Consider the following 20240-nt stretch of genomic DNA (forward strand, 5'->3'; position numbering starts at 1 on the left):
TCCTATCTAACCCAGACCCGTTTGCCCCTGTTCAGACCTATATTTTGCTACATTCATACCTGGTCCTTTCAGAATGGATTGATGTTGCTTAATATAATTTACTCTTAAACCTATTTTGTACATTTGTGTATTTGCGATCAGCATTGAAGAGAAGTAGATCTGCATTATGTTTGCAACAAGAATGCCACTTTCACATGTAGGTTTGCCTGGTACATTGCTTGATACGAAGATAAACACAATTTTCGGCATAAATTGATTAGCACTACCAACACTGATGTGATACATCATGAACAAGTTTTGTATGACCCACGAGTACGTTCTCTATGTATGACCTACAAGAAAATGCACCCTGAAGAAGACTGTACCTCATTTTCATATTTACTACTAGTATGCAAATGTAATTCTTGCAGATTTAGTATTTGTTCGATTACTTGTACTCGTTTTAATGCAGTGCTTTTTGTTGTAATGGTTTGTTCACAAATCCACAGTAAAGCGTAATTTTGGGGTGAAAAATGTCAGGCAAAGTATTGGCATGTACTTGTAAGTGAAAAAGACAAGTATACTTTACGTAGGTATTTCTGTACACCAACTTGAGCTTTCATTAAGCCTGAAGTCATCCGGCTTAAAAAAAAGCATGTCATAAATGTCCCAAGCACTGTTTATTGGACCTTCTAACGGTATTTCGATGCATCCAGTCTGCCGAGAGAAGACCGCTGGAGTGGGTTGCTTGGGTGAGAGCGAGCAGGGCACCTGAAAAAGTAAAGCCAATAATTTATCTTGACTCATGCAACAGGTTGGCACATAGGCAAATTCGTCTATGTTCCCACAGATAAGAAAGGTTCAGCATTCCGGTCATAGGAGATAATGAATAAATCTTATTGAAAAATATGTGGTTTCATGCAATGCCTATGTTTCAAGGGAACATGGAGTACTGTGGGAGAATAAGCTGTCATAATTAGCAGGCGATTGAAGCAAGTGTTATAGGAAAAAGATCGTTTGATTAGCAATAATTACTAGTATTGAAGCAACAGAATACAAACATGAAATACCTTTAAAAACAACACCGACAGGTTGAGATAATAAATTATTCAGAAACTAAACCCTTCTGCCAGCAAAATACCGTAGTGTACTGGCTTTGACATTGCGCTGCTCAGGCAGAGGGCGTGGGATTGAATCCCGGCCACAATGGCTGCATTTAGATGGCAGGGAAATGCCAAAACCCCTATGTAAGGTCTATTGGGTACACGTTAAAGGAGACTAGGGATCCCGCCAACTTGAAGTTATAAAAACCGGGGTAAATTTCAAGATAAGCAAACTCACAAAAGTAGAAGGCCCTGGCCATGCGAAGACCATATAAAGCCTTTTAAGGTAGGTGCCAGCAGCCGCAAAATTTCTTGCAAAAGCGAAATATAGCAGAAGCGGTATTTTTCCGTAGATCACTTTTGCAAGGTATTTTACAACTTGACACCCGACATGTTGGGCATCTACGGGCAACAGCAATTCTTGCACAGATCATAGCAAACACTGTTGCACCTAGGTATACATAGACACATAGGTATAGGTACAGTCGCCGACTGATTTTCCGGACTCCGAAAATTCGGACTTGATTACTCGGTCTGCTTCACGGCACCGCCATTCTCCCCATGGACCATAATGTATAACAACTTCCGAAAGTTCGGTCGCCTTGCAACCTCTCGTCTGATTTTTCGGACACTCCTTGAGCCAACTTGATCGAGAGCACCATGCACCGACTCTGACCGTTGCATGGTTCTACTTGCTGAACGACATTTTTGTTTTGAACGGAGCCTCCTTGCTGCCCCACGAAGTGGCGCTACTGCGAATCCCTGCTCATCATCATCGTCTCTGCCTGGTTTGTAGCTACAGCAGTTCCGGTCTCAGCTTAGTATGCCATGTCAAGACAATCCAGCAGCTGATTTGTTTGTTTCTTCGTGCACGACGCTGCGAGTAGGCCAGGTTTTTTGTTTGTGCAACTGATGTCGGCGTGACGATGTTTGATGAAGCAAGATGGGCCAATTCATTCCACTAATATCTAGAATAGCTACCTGTAAGCACCACCTACCTTTCAACAACATTTGCAAAGCAAAAAACCTCATCCTGAAAAGTCTGCACATGACGACATCGGTAGCATCATCAGCGTGGGGCCTCAAGATAATTCGGCAAGCCAAGAAATTACTGACAGCACGAGTGCAAGCATGCCAACAGGAAATCAGTGGCTGAATAATGCACCTTCTACCAATTGGTAGACAGTGCATTTTCGCAAAGCCCTAACTATAGCAGATCATTGTTCAGGAGTTCCCGAATGCACAACTCATTTTCACACAGACTCTAGGGAAGCACCTCTGCACAGTTGCAAGAAAAAAAGCTAGATGCCCCAAGAGAAATGAGCCCACTCAAGCCGTGGAAGTTGTGTTTACCTTGTCTTCCTACAACTACTCAAAACCTAGGACTGCTGTTTTGCACAAGGGAACAAACGTCAACATTGGTGCCTCGCCCAACACAAGTGGTCTGCGCTGTAGAAGGTGCCATAAGTCAGCCCACAGATGAGGCCCACACCAGTGCTGTCAGTGTGCTGTACAAATTGCAGAAGCACAGCCTACAAGCTTGTCTGCCTTAGTGTGATCGCACCAATGAACGAAAACTAACGAATCAAGTTTGTTTCGTGCCGAGAACAGTTGCCTCATGTTGGCTTGGTTTGTTGTGTAGGCATGTAAATAATGAAAAGGCCTGCATCACTATCTCTGAAAAAAAATCATGTAACAAAGCACGTACAGTACACAGGTGCAGTGTCTATCATATACCATTTCCTGCAGTAGAGGCTACATCGGATAAACCGGCCAATGTATAAATGACTGGCAGCGTGACCAAGCAAACTTGATGCATGGGTCAGTTAGCAGTGGTAGTGCACTGCTCTCGGCGCACATGCACCTATGTTTGAAAGCTGCTTGATCGTGACAAAATATAAAGACAAAAGCGCTGGAGAGATATCTGAGGCTTTTCTTATATGTATGACGAGGAACCTAGCGCTAGCTCCCCATGCAGAGAATTACTAGACAGTGAGACTGCTTCTTATCATTGTAAAACAAGTGTCACGCTCACCATGTTTCTGTGCGAACAGCATGTATTCAGATCTATTCTCCCCCTTTCACCTTTTGCACAATATCACTGTGCGAGCAATAATACTGAACTGTTAGTAGCACTCTGTCCTGTTGCCTCCTTTCTTTCCTTGTGAATTGTGTGCTAAATAAGGCTTTTTTTGGTGAACGAGTGCTAGTTTAACGCATAAACTAGCGCCATGGCACTTTGCAATAAAGGACTGTTATAATTCTCTAAAAATTTGTCCATGCAGAACAGTGTCAAAAGAACACCTTAAAGAAAGAACATGAGTGTATCTATCATAAAGACAAATCCTTGTCTTTTTTCCTTAACATAATTTTCAATACCGATATTGAAGTACAAGCTCACCATATTATATCACCTTGTCAATGAAGCAAGGCACAATGGTGCCCAACTGTCGCGGGACCAACATGGATGTGGAGATCAGCGCAGATCAGCAACATAGCATGGTCTGCTTACACTTCTTCTCCAGGTCCAGCCATACCTACAGCAGCTATAAAACAAATGAGCTTAGAATCACAAGCGAAACAATATAAAAAGTGACACTGAACAAAGCAACTTTCGTTAAGCATAAATAGGATCGAAATGCTGACATTATGCCCATAAGTAACTTCACTTTGAGCAACAAAGCATCCAATTTAAGAAAGATTATATGTATCAGCTATCTATGTGAGAAAGATTAATCGAACGCCCTCTATTTGCCATACCCCTCCCCTTATGCATGGATGTCTCCCTGACTGAGTGAGCTGATCCCAGGTATAGTGTAATTAAAGGTTGTCACTTGGTGGGCCAATCCCGATACCATTGCATGACTTGTACAATAATTTTAATGTGTTGTAATGCTGGCCATCCTGCAGGCACTGCAACATTATAGCACCCATAAGGCTAATGGTATTACCTGATAAGGTTAACTAATAGGTGTCCCCAGAAGCATAACTCGGCATGTATACTCGGAGGCCATTATTATAAGAGAAGCAATGGCAGAGGTGAAGCTTTATCCTGAGCCACATGCAAAATGGCCGAGCACGCCCAGCTTCTGGTTACATTCTCACTTGTGACCACTGCAACAGGCTGACTGACATGCGTAACCAGCAGTTTGTAGGACCACATTTTCATACCCTGCAATTTGTTTTACATCTGAAGAGATCAGCCTCAAGCTCCATGATGCGCTGCACTCGAGAAGCATTATAAACTGGCAACATTTAAATGCTATGCTGCATGGTTTGTTGCATGCTTTAGGAATTTACTTATTATACACATAGCTCATAGGCTCCAGTTGGAGTATTGCATGAGGTGGCAAGAAAACAAATTCTGAACAAGGAGAACATTCAACAAAACAAGTCAGACCAAAGAAGAAAAAATAACATACTCTCCTAATGGGACTATGTATCTGGCAGTTAGCTTCTAAAAAAGACAATTAGGAATCTTTTACTACTGGTAGCGCTTTAGGGGATGGAATGTAGAATTCCAAGCTTCATACACTTTTAAGCCACCTTTCGTGGCTTTTTGTTTTGAACTCCTATTCTCTGTACTATTATAGAAATGAATACCCCCTCCAAAATAAAACAAAGAAAAACATGTAATGCACAGTAATGTAACACAATAATGTAATGCACAACAGTGAATACTTAGAAAAATGTAATTAAGAACAAGGAGTCTATGTGGGCACAGATGTTAGAAGTCTACATGAAAGCATAATAATAGAGGTGGGCAAAGCATTTATGCTTTTGTCGGGCAAGCTGCAGGAAGACATACAGGTAAAGCATGCCTCACAACACAGTCCCTAAAAATATCTGTCACAATACAGTGAGTAGGTATATCATGCATATCTACAATAGCTCCTAATTATATTTAATTCAGAGGGGGCTACCTATGTAACTTGATCAAACTGAAGGTGGGCCAAATTCTAAATATACGATTCAAGTAGACAGAAAATGGACGTTATGAAAATGCATCTACAGCAAAAGTGTTGTACATTATTGTTGTACATTATGTCATACCTGCCAACCTGTGAACATAATATTTTGTAAAAATGCTGCAGACACTAAATTCTTTGTTGGGGACATAGCACACATTATTTTAAAGCTTGCTCTCAGCACCCCCATTGTTGCATACACACACACATTATTAATAAAGGGAAAATCGCACATCTACCCGCTCGTAGCAATTGCTACAAAAGAAACCCGTACGGATTCCTCGAAAGGAAAGCCTCACAATTGAAAAAAAGAAACCGTCCAGGTCTGGGACTCAAACATGGGACCACCGCCTTTCCGGGACAGCCGCTTTACCATCTAAGATAACCAGGCGGCTAGCAGATGGCCGGGCCAAGTCGAATTTGTCGACAACATGAAGCAAAGGCAAGGGTCTGACGTAATAGTTCTGCGGAAATGCGCAAGGTGTAGAGAAGTAATTAATAAAGGAGAAAAAAATATTATGTCAAACCCTTGCTTTTGCTTCGCGTTGTCAAGTAATTCGACTTCGCCCTGCCATGTGCTAGCCAGCTGGTTATCTCAGATGGTAGAGTGGCTGCCTCGGAAAGGCGGTAGTCCCGGGTTCGAGTCCCGGACCAGGACGAATTTTTCTTCAACTGTGCGGCTTTCCTTTTGAGGAACACATACAGGTTTCCTTTGTTGGAAATGGTACGAGCGGGTGGATGTCTGATTTTCCCTTTATTAATTACTTCTCTCCACCTCGTGTGTTTGCGCAGAACTATTACGTCACACACACATTATCAACCATTATTTAACTTGTCGTGCAGCACGAAAAGCAGCAGCGAACTTGAAACCAGTAACTGACAACATTTTTTTTAGATTACAGAGCTTTACGCTGCTTCAGGAATTTATCTGACTAAACTTCCTAAAAGCACGTGCCCCTCTGATGTTCTCGTTAGAGATATTGCATCGCTAATAATAAAGCAGTACAAGTACCATTATAATTAATTTTTTACATGCATTTTAACAATGTCATACCGTCAATCTCTCAACAGCTTTAAAACATCTTAACCAACACAACTTCATTGTCTTTCTAAAATGACATTAATAAAATTGTAAAATGAGCCCACATTTGTAAACCCACGAAAAATTCAGGAGTTTCCAAACATGGATGATACCAACAAAATCTGCAGCTCTTGTAAGTGGCAGCAACTGCTTTGCACACACCTTGTCACAGCATGCACATCAGGTACTTTTCCGTGCTGTTGAGGCTGCAGAAGTGCCGCAGGTGCATATGTGGAGGTGCCTCTGGTTCACAAAATCTTGCCATCCCTAAACAATAATAAATACTTATTTATTGTAATCCCTGCTGAAACCGCAAACTTGTGATATAAAAAGATCACGTCATATTTTGAAAAAAGTCTCATACAACCAGTTACATGAAACTGCAACTGGTTGTGCAAATATCTGATTGTAACATCACAGGCGGTTAAATAACACGTAAATCGAACTGTAGAGAACATGAATCTACTATGAAAAGGTTCACACAAACGTACAGCTGTATAACGTGAAATGTGAATTGTACTATCAAAAAATTCCTTAGGACATGAAAAGCGTTCCAAAACCTAACTTGTCTATGCGGCGCAACAAAGCACTGCTCCCAAAGGACGATGCGCTTAAAATTACAACAGACCACCTCATTTCTGGAGAGACAATACAGAAAAGAGAAAGATTTTTCGATTAAAAAGAAACATTGCTTACGTAATTTCGGCTTCCCTGCTAGATCGGAATCCTTTACAAGTACACGAAAACACACAGGACACTAATACACGTCATCTGACGACACACTATAAACAGAAGAATTTCCATACAAGCTAAAAATCTGGCCATGCGTCGACGAAGAAATCGGGTGCTATCTCGCGCAGCTGTTAGCTGTGACGACGACACATCGACGTACTACTTCTAGAAATGACTATACCATTTCTTAATGAAAAATTATGTACACAAACAGTAACTTTCTTTGCTTGAATTTTTGTGCCCATTTAGATCAAAGAACCACCCGCGCTAGCGTGCTTCATAGGTGAAAGTAAATAAACCACAGATAGAGTTGTTGGTAACATGAATACGTTTTAGGGCAATTTCCATGGAACTTTTTGCTAAATGTGCACTGCGACATGAAGAACAACCATTTGAAAAGCACATTTATAATTCTTGCTGCTTTACAAATCCGGATCCGGTTGTTGTACGGATCTTGCGATACGTACAACAACGCACACTTCACGAACCATAGATAGGAAGAATGCGCGCAAGCGCCGGACTTACCTTTCTAGGCGTACTCGGAAAACGCTCCTTTTAGCGTCACAGGTGCCGCGGCATCGACTGCACCAACGGTCCTTCCGGCGCACACACTGTTGAATTGCGGATCAACTACAGGACGTAAGAGCACAACTTTCACCAAATTCTTCCGTACAGCGCGATACGATGCGACAGTGCCAGAGGAGGAGATCCTGTTCATGAGACCGGAACAAAGGAAGCGCGAAGGGTCATATCTTCGACATCGGCGCACCACACGAAGGATACTGCGGGCTACATTACGCGGTCCCAGGGGTTTTGTGATTCTCAATGCATACAAAATGCACCACAATTTCTCTCGGCACAGCGTACACACGATTAAACAACTACATCGGACGGCGTCAATGCAGCAAGCACTCACATGTGGCGACAACTGAGGACGGCAAAATAATATCACCTGTAACTTTACCGGCGCTACCTGTGCTGCCATCTGTAGGCCGCCACCGAAAGCGACCGTGCTTTCGGTGATCTTATGGATGGTGACGGCGTTGTATTTCGATGTTATGCGAGTCGTACAGCGTCTTGTACGACGTGTTTCAGCAACGTTGCTTTTAATAGAGAGGACAGCAATCTGCGTATACGCCGTATAGACGTCTCACCCACTTGAAAAACACAACAGCAAATTTTCAGTCTGTCGTATTTTGGGACGTTGTGACTGTCGTTCTGTTCTCTGTAGTGTGACGCCCTGTAGTCGAAAATTCTGTAGTTCCTGATCAATATTTGATTAAAAATTGACAGAGGTCATTTTAAGGTTATGTAAAATTAATAATACGAAATAAAATAAAAAATAAAAGTAGAAAAAAAAATGCCTTTTGCCTAGGATTCGAACTTTGGACCTGACGGTTCCGAGACAAGCATCTTACCACTGCACCAAGCCGAACATCACTGCTGGCGTATGTTGAAGCTATGTCAAGAGTGTAAATTGCTGTCTGGGTTGCTGTTTACATTTGCATTTTAAAAGCCACGATGCGCTTTCACTTCACCGCGTCAACTGCCGCATCTCTAGATGAGCAAAAGTGTTGTTACCATCGACAGGTACATCGTGGAGTGCTAGACCATCGATTTTGCTGTAACGATATCCATATTTCATACGAAATTCAGAAACAGACAACGGTGACCGGGGACACTGAGGGTTGTTACTGCTAATTTCGACAGTTGTCTCTTGCTCTTTACACTTTTGAGCTCGCATATAATTCGTGTGTTCAATACAATATAGCTACATAAACACTCGTGGGTGAGTCTTCATCTCGACAGAATACTGGCTTCTCACGGCAGCGCTGTACCAGATTAATGAGACCCGAGCGAGACAGCTTTTCACGCAACTTTGTGGAACAATCCAAAACTTCTTTCCCGCTTCGCATATGCTTGTGCAATATTTCTGGGAAATTAACTAATGTGTCAGTGTAACCGCACATGTAAGTCCACAGGCCTGTGTGCCCCATCTTACCAAATAAAACAAAGCGGATACGCAGCCATTCCCGCAGATGGTATGATTTTGATCAGCGGCCGATTTTGAGGAGGCCGGTAGGGCGTTGCTGGTGCCGCGTCGTCACGGCACAATTATAACAATTGGCAACGTCGACTTTAATGCCGGCGTCGGTGCTATCAGTACTGCCGGCTCCAAAGAAGCACGATTGAATACCGCGCAAGAAAAAAAGTACAGTGTACACCACCGCTGCGAAGCTGACATTTTAAAGGGCCGCGACGGAAAGTGCTTCTGTTGCGACTTCAGAACTCTTGGCCGTCGCGACCGAATGTTTCTGTTGCGACGTCAGAATCGCTGTCGTAACGTCAGAAATGTCTGTCGCAACTTCAGAAACGTTAGGAACTTCTGTCGTACAACAGAAATTGCTGTAGTTGCAGCAGGAATTCCTGTGTCTTTTTCAACTGGGCAGGACCGGGAATCGGTTTGAAATTCGCAGCTAGCATATCGCAGTTTGGTCTGTGAATGTTCCGAGGTGGTCACGCAATTTCTGTAGAGCTTGATAATGGCCCCAATTTAGCACTAGGGGCTAAATTGTCAGGATGTCGAACAATAAAAAGTTCCTCCCCAGTTCTATTCAAGCATTAAACTCGTATGCATGATACCATCCAGTATGGTTGCCACAAAGCTCCAGAATAAACCAGCTTTTGTGCCAAACAGGCGACCCTATATGGTGCTACTGTGTCCAGTATAAGCCAGTTTAGTTGCAAACAGGGCCCCTGTTAAGACCCATTTCTGCTTGAACTGGTCGTGCCTATACCTGCTTGCATGCCAAACGGGACCCCGCTCAGCCCTGTTCATGTGTGAACTGGTCCAGTTTATACCTGTTTGCATGCCAAACGGGACCCCATCCAGACCTGTTCGTGTGTAAACTGGTCCAGTTTATACCTGTTTGCATGCCAAACGGGACCCCGTTCAAACCTGTTCGTGTGTAAACTGGTCCTGTTTATACCTGTTTGTTGCTAAACAGGTCCCTGTTAAAACCAGTTTAAACCTGTATAACCCAGTTTGAATTTAAATAGGATTTTCCAATAGGGTCGGCATGCTTAGCACGTCCTTTGGTAGAAATCCACGTGCGCGTTCTGCAAAAAGCACCATTTGCATGCACATCTTGTGGTTTTGCAGAAAACTTCATCCGCGTCTACCAAAAGATGCATGTGCATGCTTAAAACGCGTTTTCGCACAAATGCGTGCGCGGGTGCTAAAAAGAGCAGCATCGGCATGCTTAGCACGTCGTTTGGTAGAAATACACGTGCGCGTTCTGCAAAAAGCACCATTTGCATGCACATCTTGCGGTTTTGCAGAAAACTTCATCCGCGTCTACCAAAAGATGCATGTGCATGCTTAAAACGCGTTTTCGCACAAATGCGTGCGCGGGTGCTAAAAATAGCAGCATCGGCATGCTTAGCACGTCGTTTGGTAGAAATCCACGTGCGCGTTCTGCAAAAAGCACCATTTGCATGCACATCTTGTGGTTTTGCAGAAAACTTCATCCGCGTCTACCAAAAGATGCATGTGCATGCTTAAAACGCGTTTTCGCACAAATGCGTGCGCGGGTGCTAAAAAGAGCAGCATCGGCATGCTTAGCACGTCGTTTGGTAGAAATCCACGTGCGCGTTCTGCAAAAAGCACCATTTGCATGCACATCTTGTGGTTTTGTAGAAAACTTCATCCGCGTCTACCAAAAGATGCATGTGCATGCTTAAAACGCGTTTTCGCACAAATCCGTGCGCGGGTGCTAAAAAGAGCAGCATCGGCATGCTTAGCACGTCGTTTGGTAGAAATCCACGTGCGCGTTCTGCAAAAAGCACCATTTGCATGCACATCTTGTGGTTTTGCAGAAAACTTCATCCGCGTCTACCAAAAGATGCATGTGCATGCTTAAAACGCGTTTTCGCACAAATGCGTGCGCGGGTGCTAAAAAAAGCAGCATCGGCATGCTTAGCACGTCGTTTGGTAGAAATCCACGTGCGCGTTCTGCCAAAAGCACCATTTGCATGCACATCTTGTGGTTTTGCAGAAAACTTCATCCGCGTCTACCAAAAGATGCATGTGCATGCTTAAAACGCGTTTTCGCACAAATGCGTGCGCGGGTGCTAAAAACAGCAGCATCGGCATGCTTAGCACGTCGTTTGGTAGAAATCCACGTGCGCGTTCTGCCAAAAGCACCATTTGCATGCACATCTTGTGGTTTTGCAGAAAAGTTCATCCGCGTCTACCAAAAGATGCATGTGCATGCTTAAAACGCGTTTTCGCGCAAATGCGTGCGCGGGTGCTAAAAAGAGCAGCATCGGCATGCTTAGCACGTCATTTTGTAGAAATCCACGTGCGCGTTCTGCAAAAAGCACCATTTGCATGCACATCTCGTGTTTTTGCAGAAAACTTCATCCGCGTCTACCAAAAGATGCATGTGCATGCTTAAAACGCGTTTTCGCACAAATGCGTGCGCGGGTGCTAAAAAGAGCAGCATCGGCATGCTTAGCACGTCGTTTGGTAGAAATCCACGTGCGCGTTCTGCAAAAAGCACCATTTGCATGCACATCTTGTGGTTTTGCAGAAAACTTCATCCGCGTCTACCAAAAGATGCATGTGCATGCTTAAAACGCGTTTTCGCACAAATGCGTGCGCGGGTGCTAAAAAGAGCAGCATCGGCATGCTTAGCACGTCGTTTGGTAGAAATCCACGTGCGCGTTCTGCAAAAAGCACCATTTGCATGCACATCTTGTGGTTTTGCAGAAAACTTCATCCGCGTCTACCAAAAGATGCATGTGCATGCTTAAAACGCGTTTTCGCACAAATGCGTGCGCGGGTGCTAAAAAGAGCAGCATCGCCATGCTTAGCACGTCGTTTGGTAGAAATCCACGTGCGCGTTCTGCAAAAAGCACCATTTGCATGCACATCTTGTGGTTTTGCAGAAAACTTCATCCGCGTCTACCAAAAGATGCATGTGCATGCTTAAAACGCGTTTTCGCACAAATGCGTGCGCGGGTGCTAAAAAGAGCAGCATCGGCATGCTTAGCACGTCCTTTGGTAGAAATCCACGTGCGCGTTCTGCAAAAAGCACCATTTGCATGCACATCTTGTGGTTTTGCAGAAAACTTCATCCGCGTCTACCAAAAGATGCATGTGCATGCTTAAAACGCGTTTTCGCACAAATGCGTGCGCGGGTGCTAAAAAGAGCAGCATCGGCATGCTTAGCACGTCGTTTGGTAGAAATACACGTGCGCGTTCTGCAAAAAGCACCATTTGCATGCACATCTTGCGGTTTTGCAGAAAACTTCATCCGCGTCTACCAAAAGATGCATGTGCATGCTTAAAACGCGTTTTCGCACAAATGCGTGCGCGGGTGCTAAAAATAGCAGCATCGGCATGCTTAGCACGTCGTTTGGTAGAAATCCACGTGCGCGTTCTGCAAAAAGCACCATTTGCATGCACATCTTGTGGTTTTGCAGAAAACTTCATCCGCGTCTACCAAAAGATGCATGTGCATGCTTAAAACGCGTTTTCGCACAAATGCGTGCGCGGGTGCTAAAAAGAGCAGCATCGGCATGCTTAGCACGTCGTTTGGTAGAAATCCACGTGCGCGTTCTGCAAAAAGCACCATTTGCATGCACATCTTGTGGTTTTGTAGAAAACTTCATCCGCGTCTACCAAAAGATGCATGTGCATGCTTAAAACGCGTTTTCGCACAAATCCGTGCGCGGGTGCTAAAAAGAGCAGCATCGGCATGCTTAGCACGTCGTTTGGTAGAAATCCACGTGCGCGTTCTGCAAAAAGCACCATTTGCATGCACATCTTGTGGTTTTGCAGAAAACTTCATCCGCGTCTACCAAAAGATGCATGTGCATGCTTAAAACGCGTTTTCGCACAAATGCGTGCGCGGGTGCTAAAAAAAGCAGCATCGGCATGCTTAGCACGTCGTTTGGTAGAAATCCACGTGCGCGTTCTGCCAAAAGCACCATTTGCATGCACATCTTGTGGTTTTGCAGAAAACTTCATCCGCGTCTACCAAAAGATGCATGTGCATGCTTAAAACGCGTTTTCGCACAAATGCGTGAGCGGGTGCTAAAAACAGCAGCATCGGCATGCTTAGCACGTCGTTTGGTAGAAATCCACGTGCGCGTTCTGCCAAAAGCACCATTTGCATGCACATCTTGTGGTTTTGCAGAAAAGTTCATCCGCGTCTACCAAAAGATGCATGTGCATGCTTAAAACGCGTTTTCGCGCAAATGCGTGCGCGGGTGCTAAAAAGAGCAGCATCGGCATGCTTAGCACGTCATTTTGTAGAAATCCACGTGCGCGTTCTGCAAAAAGCACCATTTGCATGCACATCTTGTGGTTTTGCAGAAAACTTCATCCGCGTCTACCAAAAGATGCATGTGCATGCTTAAAACGCGTTTTCGCACAAATGCGTGCGCGGGTGCTAAAAAGAGCAGCATCGGCATGCTTAGCACGTCGTTTGGTAGAAATCCACGTGCGCGTTCTGCAAAAAGCACCATTTGCATGCACATCTTGTGGTTTTGCAGAAAACTTCATCCGCGTCTACCAAAAGATGCATGTGCATGCTTAAAACGCGTTTTCGCACAAATGCGTGCGCGGGTGCTAAAAAGAGCAGCATCGGCATGCTTAGCACGTCGTTTGGTAGAAATCCACGTGCGCGTTCTGCAAAAAGCACCATTTGCATGCACATCTTGTGGTTTTGCAGAAAACTTCATCCGCGTCTACCAAAAGATGCATGTGCATGCTTAAAACGCGTTTTCGCACAAATGCGTGCGCGGGTGCTAAAAAGAGCAGCATCGGCATGCTTAGCACGTCGTTTGGTAGAAATCCACGTGCGCGTTCTGCAAAAAGCACCATTTGCATGCACATCTTGTGGTTTTGCAGAAAACTTCATCCGCGTCTACCAAAAGATGCATGTGCATGCTTAAAACGCGTTTTCGCACAAATGCGTGCGCGGGTGCTAAAAAGAGCAGCATCGGCATGCTTAGCACGTCGTTTGGTAGAAATTCACGAGCGCGTTCTGCAAAAAGCACCATTTGCATGCACATCTTGTGGTTTTGCAGAAAACTTCATCCGCGTCTACGAAAAGATGCATGTGCATGCTTAAAATGCGTTTTCGCACAAATGCGTGCGCGGGTGCTAAAAAGAGCAGCATCGGCATGCTTAGCACGTCGTTTGGTAGAAATCCACGTGCGCGTTCTGCCAAAAGCACCATTTGCATGCACATCTTGTGGTTTTGCAGAAAACTTCATCCGCGTCTACCAAAAGATGCATGTGCATGCTTAAAACGCGTTTTCGCACAAATCCGTGCGCGGGTGCTAAAAAGAGCAGCATCGGCATGCTTAGCACGTCGTTTGGTAGAAATCCACGTGCGCGTTCTGCAAAAAGCACCATTTGCATGCACATCTTGTGGTTTTGCAGAAAACTTCATCCGCGCCTACCAAAAGATGCATGTGCATGCTTAAAACGCGTTTTCGCACAAATGCGTGCGCGGGTGCTAAAAAGAGCAGCATCGGCATGCTTAGCACGTCGTTTGGTAGAAATCCACGTGCGCGTTCTGCAAAAAGCACCATTTGCATGCACATCTTGTAGTTTTGCAGAAAACTTCATCCGCGTCTACCAAAAGATGCATGTGCATGCTTAAAACGCGTTTTCGCTCAAATGCGTGCGCGGGTGCTAAAAAGAGCAGCATCGGCATGCTTAGCACGTCGTTTGGTAGAAATCCACGTGCGCGTTCTGCAAAAAGCACCATTTGCATGCACATCTTGTGGTTTTGCAGAAAACTTCATCCGCGTCTACCAAAAGATGCATGTGCATGCTTAAAACGCGTTTTCTCACAAATGCGTGCGCGGGTGCTAAAAAGAGCAGCATCGGCATGCTTAGCACGTCGTTTGGTAGAAATCCACGTGCGCGTTCTGCAAAAAGCACCATTTGCATGCACATCTTGTGGTTTTGCAGAAAACTTCATCCGCGTCTACCAAAAGATGCATGTGCATGCTTAAAACGCGTTTTCGCACAAATCCGTGCGCGGGTGCTAAAAAGAGCAGCATCGGCATGCTTAGCACGTCGTTTGGTAGAAATCCACGTGCGCGTTCTGCCAAAAGCACCATTTGCATGCACATCTTGTGGTTTTGCAGAAAACTTCATCCGCGTCTACCAAAAGATGCATGTGCATGCTTAAAACGCGTTTTCGCACAAATCCGTGCGCGGGTGCTAAAAAGAGCAGCATCGGCATGCTTAGCACGTCGTTTGGTAGAAATCCAGGTGCGCGTTCTGCAAAAAGCACCATTTGCATGCACATCTTGTGGTTTTGCAGAAAACTTCATCCGCGCCTACCAAAAGATGCATGTGCATGCTTAAAACGCGTTTTCGCACAAATGCGTGCGCGGGTGCTAAAAAGAGCAGCATCGGCATGCTTAGCACGTCGTTTGGTAGAAATCCACGTGCGCGTTCTGCAAAAAGCACCATTTGCATGCACATCTTGTGGTTTTGCAGAAAACTTCATCCGCGTCTACCAAAAGATGCATGTGCATGCTTAAAACGCGTTTTCGCAAAAATGCGTGCGCGGGTGCTAAAAAGAGCAGCATCGGCATGCTTAGCACGTCGTTTGGTAGAAATCCACGTGCGCGTTCTGCAAAAAGCACCATTTGCATGCACATCTTGTGGTTTTGCAGAAAACTTCATCCGCGTCTACCAAAAGATGCATGTGCATGCTTAAAACGCGTTTTCGCACAAATGCGTGCGCGGGTGCTAAAAAGAGCAGCATCGGCATGCTTAGCACGTCGTTTGGTAGAAATCCACGTGCGCGTTCTGCAAAAAGCACCATTTGCATGCACATCTTGTGGTTTTGCAGAAAACTTCATCCGCGTCTACCAAAAGATGCATGTGCATGCTTAAAACGCGTTTTCGCACAAATGCGTGCGCGGGTGCTAAAAAGAGCAGCATCGGCATGCTTAGCACGTCGTTTGGTAGAAATTCACGAGCGCGTTCTGCAAAAAGCATCATTTGCATGCACATCTTGTGGTTTTGCAGAAAACTTCATCCGCGTCTACGAAAAGATGCATGTGCATGCTTAAAATGCGTTTTCGCACAAATGCGTGCGCGGGTGCTAAAAAGAGCAGCATCGGCATGCTTAGCACGTCGTTTGGTAGAAATCCACGTGCGCGTTCTGCCAAAAGCACCATTTGCATGCACATCTTGTGGTTTTGCAGAAAACTTCATCCGCGTCTACCAAAAGATGCATGTGCATGCTTAAAACGCGTTTTCGCACAAATCCGTGCGCGGGTGCTAAAAAGAGCAGCATCGGCATGCTTAGCACGTCGTTTGGTAGAAATCCACGTGCGCGTTCTGCAAAAAGCACCATTTGCATGCACATCTTGTGGTTTTGCAGAAAACTTCATCCGCGCCTACCAAAAGATGCATGTGCATGCTTAAAACGCGTTTTCGCACAAATGCGTGCGCGGGTGCTAAAAAGAGCAGCATCGGCATGCTTAGCACGTCGTTTGGTAGAAATCCACGTGCGCGTTCTGCAAAAAGCACCATTTGCATGCACATCTTGTGGTTTTGCAGAAAACTTCATCCGCGTCTACCAAAAGATGCATGTGCATGCTTAAAACGCGTTTTCGCTCAAATGCGTGCGCGGGTGCTAAAAAGAGCAGCATCGGCATGCTTAGCACGTCGTTTGGTAGAAATCCACGTGCGCGTTCTGCAAAAAGCACCATTTGCATGCACATCTTGTGGTTTTGCAGAAAACTTCATCCGCGTCTACCAAAAGATGCATGTGCATGCTTAAAACGCGTTTTCGCACAAATGCGTGCGCGGGTGCTAAAAAGAGCAGCATCGGCATGCTTAGCACGTCGTTTGGTAGAAATCCACGAGCGCGTTCTGCAAAAAGCACCATTTGCATGCACATCTTGCGGTTTTGCAGAAAACTTCATCCGCGTCTACCAAAAGATGCATGTGCATGCTTAAAACGCGTTTTCGCACAAATGCGTGCGCGGGTGCTAAAAAGAGCAGCATCGGCATGCTTGGCACGTCGTTTGGTAGAAATCCACGTGCGCGTTCTGCCAAAAGCACCATTTGCATGCACATCTTGTGGTTTTGCAGAAAACTTCATCCGCGTCTACCAAAAGATGCATGTGCATGCTTAAAACGCGTTTTCGCACAAATCCGTGCGCGGGTGCTAAAAAGAGCAGCATCGGCATGCTTAGCACGTCGTTTGGTAGAAATCCACGTGCGCGTTCTGCAAAAAGCACCATTTGCATGCACATCTTGTGGTTTTGCAGAAAACTTCATCCGCGCCTACCAAAAGATGCATGTGCATGCTTAAAACGCGTTTTCGCACAAATGCGTGCGCGGGTGCTAAAAAGAGCAGCATCGGCATGCTTAGCACGTCGTTTGGTAGAAATCCACGTGCGCGTTCTGCAAAAAGCACCATTTGCATGCACATCTTGTGGTTTTGCAGAAAACTTCATCCGCGTCTACCAAAAGATGCATGTGCATGCTTAAAACGCGTTTTCGCAAAAATGCGTGCGCGGGTGCTAAAAAGAGCAGCATCGGCATGCTTAGCACGTCGTTTGGTAGAAATCCACGTGCGCGTTCTGCAAAAAGCACCATTTGCATGCACATCTTGTGGTTTTGCAGAAAACTTCATCCGCGTCTACCAAAAGATGCATGTGCATGCTTAAAACGCGTTTTCGCACAAATGCGTGCGCGGGTGCTAAAAAGAGCAGCATCGGCATGCTTAGCACGTCGTTTGGTAGAAATCCACGTGCGCGTTCTGCAAAAAGCACCATTTGCAAGCACATCTTGTGGTTTTGCAGAAAACTTCATCCGCGCCTACCAAAAGATGCATGTGCATGCTTAAAACGCGTTTTCGCACAAATGCGTGCGCGGGTGCTAAAAAGAGCAGCATCGGCATGCTTAGCACGTCGTTTGGTAGAAATCCACGTGCGCGTTCTGCAAAAAGCACCATTTGCATGCACATCTTGTGGTTTTGCAGAAAACTTCATCCGCGTCTACCAAATATGCATGTGCGAGCTTAAAACGCGTTTTCGCTCAAATGCGTGCGCGGGTGCTAAAAAGAGCAGCATCGGCATGCTTAGCACGTCGTTTGGTAGAAATCCACGTGCGCGTTCTGCAAAAAGCACCATTTGCATGCACATCTTGTGGTTTTGCAGAAAACTTCATCCGCGTCTACCAAAAGATGCATGTGCATGCTTAAAACGCGTTTTCGCACAAATGCGTGCGCGGGTGCTAAAAAGAGCAGCATCGGCATGCTTAGCACGTCGTTTGGTAGAAATCCACGTGCGCGTTCTGCAAAAAGCACCATTTGCATGCACATCTTGTGGTTTTGCAGAAAACTTCATCCGCGTCTACCAAAAGATGCATGTGCATGCTTAAAACGCGTTTTTGCACAAATGCGTGCGCGGGTGCTAAAAATAGCAGCATCGGCATGCTTAGCACGTCGTTTGGTAGAAATCCACGTGCGCGTTCTGCAAAAAGCACCATTTGCATGCACATCTTGTGGTTTTGCAGAAAACTTCATCCACGTCTACCAAAAGATGCATGTGCATGCTTAAAACGCGTTTTCGCACAAGTGCGTGCGCGGGTGCTAAAAAGAGCAGCATCGGCATGCTTAGCACGTCGTTTGGTAGAAATCCACGTGCGCGTTCTGCCAAAAGCACCATTTGCATGCACATCTTGTGGTTTTGCAGAAAACTTCATCCGCGTCTACCAAAAGATGCATGTGCATGCTTAAAACGCGTTTTCGCACAAATCCGTGCACGGGTGCTAAAAAGAGCAGCATCGGCATGCTTAGCACGTCGTTTGGTAGAAATCCACGTGCGCGTTCTGCCAAAAGCACCATTTGCATGCACATCTTGTGGTTTTGCAGAAAACTTCATCCGCGTCTACCAAAAGATGCATGTGCATGCTTAAAACGCGTTTTCGCACAAATCCGTGCGCGGGTGCTAAAAAGAGCAGCATCGGCATGCTTAGCACGTCGTTTGGTAGAAATCCAGGTGCGCGTTCTGCAAAAAGCACCATTTGCATGCACATCTTGTGGTTTTGCAGAAAACTTCATCCGCGCCTACCAAAAGATGCATGTGCATGCTTAAAACGCGTTTTCGCACAAATGCGTGCGCGGGTGCTAAAAAGAGCAGCATCGGCATGCTTAGCACGTCGTTTGGTAGAAATCCACGTGCGCGTTCTGCAAAAAGCACCATTTGCATGCACATCTTGTGGTTTTGCAGAAAACTTCATCCGCGTCTACCAAAAGATGCATGTGCATGCTTAAAACGCGTTTTCGCAAAAATGCGTGCGCGGGTGCTAAAAAGAGCAGCATCGGCATGCTTAGCACGTCGTTTGGTAGAAATCCACGTGCGCGTTCTGCAAAAAGCACCATTTGCATGCACATCTTGTGGTTTTGCAGAAAACTTCATCCGCGTCTACCAAAAGATGCATGTGCATGCTTAAAACGCGTTTTCGCACAAATGCGTGCGCGGGTGCTAAAAAGAGCAGCATCGGCATGCTTAGCACGTCGTTTGGTAGAAATCCACGTGCGCGTTCTGCAAAAAGCACCATTTGCATGCACATCTTGTGGTTTTGCAGAAAACTTCATCCGCGTCTACCAAAAGATGCATGTGCATGCTTAAAACGCGTTTTCGCACAAATGCGTGCGCGGGTGCTAAAAAGAGCAGCATCGGCATGCTTAGCACGTCGTTTGGTAGAAATCCACGTGCGCGTTCTGCAAAAAGCACCATTTGCATGCACATCTTGTGGTTTTGCAGAAAACTTCATCCACGTCTACCAAAAGATGCATGTGCATGCTTAAAACGCGTTTTCGCACAAGTGCGTGCGCGGGTGCTAAAAAGAGCAGCATCGGCATGCTTAGCACGTCGTTTGGTAGAAATCCACGTGCGCGTTCTGCCAAAAGCACCATTTGCATGCACATCTTGTGGTTTTGCAGAAAACTTCATCCGCGTCTACCAAAAGATGCATGTGCATGCTTAAAACGCGTTTTCGCACAAATCCGTGCGCGGGTGCTAAAAAGAGCAGCATCGGCATGCTTAGCACGTCGTTTGGTAGAAATCCACGTGCGCGTTCTGCCAAAAGCACCATTTGCATGCACATCTTGTGGTTTTGCAGAAAACTTCATCCGCGTCTACCAAAAGATGCATGTGCATGCTTAAAACGCGTTTTCGCACAAATCCGTGCGCGGGTGCTAAAAAGAGCAGCATCGGCATGCTTAGCACGTCGTTTGGTAGAAATCCAGGTGCGCGTTCTGCAAAAAGCACCATTTGCATGCACATCTTGTGGTTTTGCAGAAAACTTCATCC

The 20240-nt window shown here is 45.5% G+C and overlaps 1 long non-coding RNA gene across 2 annotated transcripts; it reads right to left on the minus strand.

The window, feature by feature from the left end:
- Positions 1-640: 640 nt before the first annotated feature.
- LOC140214484 (uncharacterized) lies at positions 641-8977 on the minus strand. 2 transcript variants are annotated; one of them, XR_011891414.1, is made up of 4 exons: positions 7389-8977; positions 6294-6398; positions 3484-3628; positions 641-750 (listed from the first exon to the last, which is right to left on the minus strand). It is a non-coding gene; the product is annotated as an uncharacterized lncRNA (long non-coding RNA). The 2 variants fall into 2 exon arrangements; XR_011891415.1 differs by lacking the exon at positions 7389-8977 and adding an exon at positions 6938-7168.
- Between the last annotated feature and the right edge of the window lie 11263 nt (positions 8978-20240).

This window comes from Dermacentor andersoni, unplaced genomic scaffold, assembly GCF_023375885.2.
Source record: "Dermacentor andersoni unplaced genomic scaffold, qqDerAnde1_hic_scaffold ctg00000301.1, whole genome shotgun sequence".
Lineage (NCBI taxonomy): Eukaryota > Metazoa > Arthropoda > Arachnida > Ixodida > Ixodidae > Dermacentor > Dermacentor andersoni.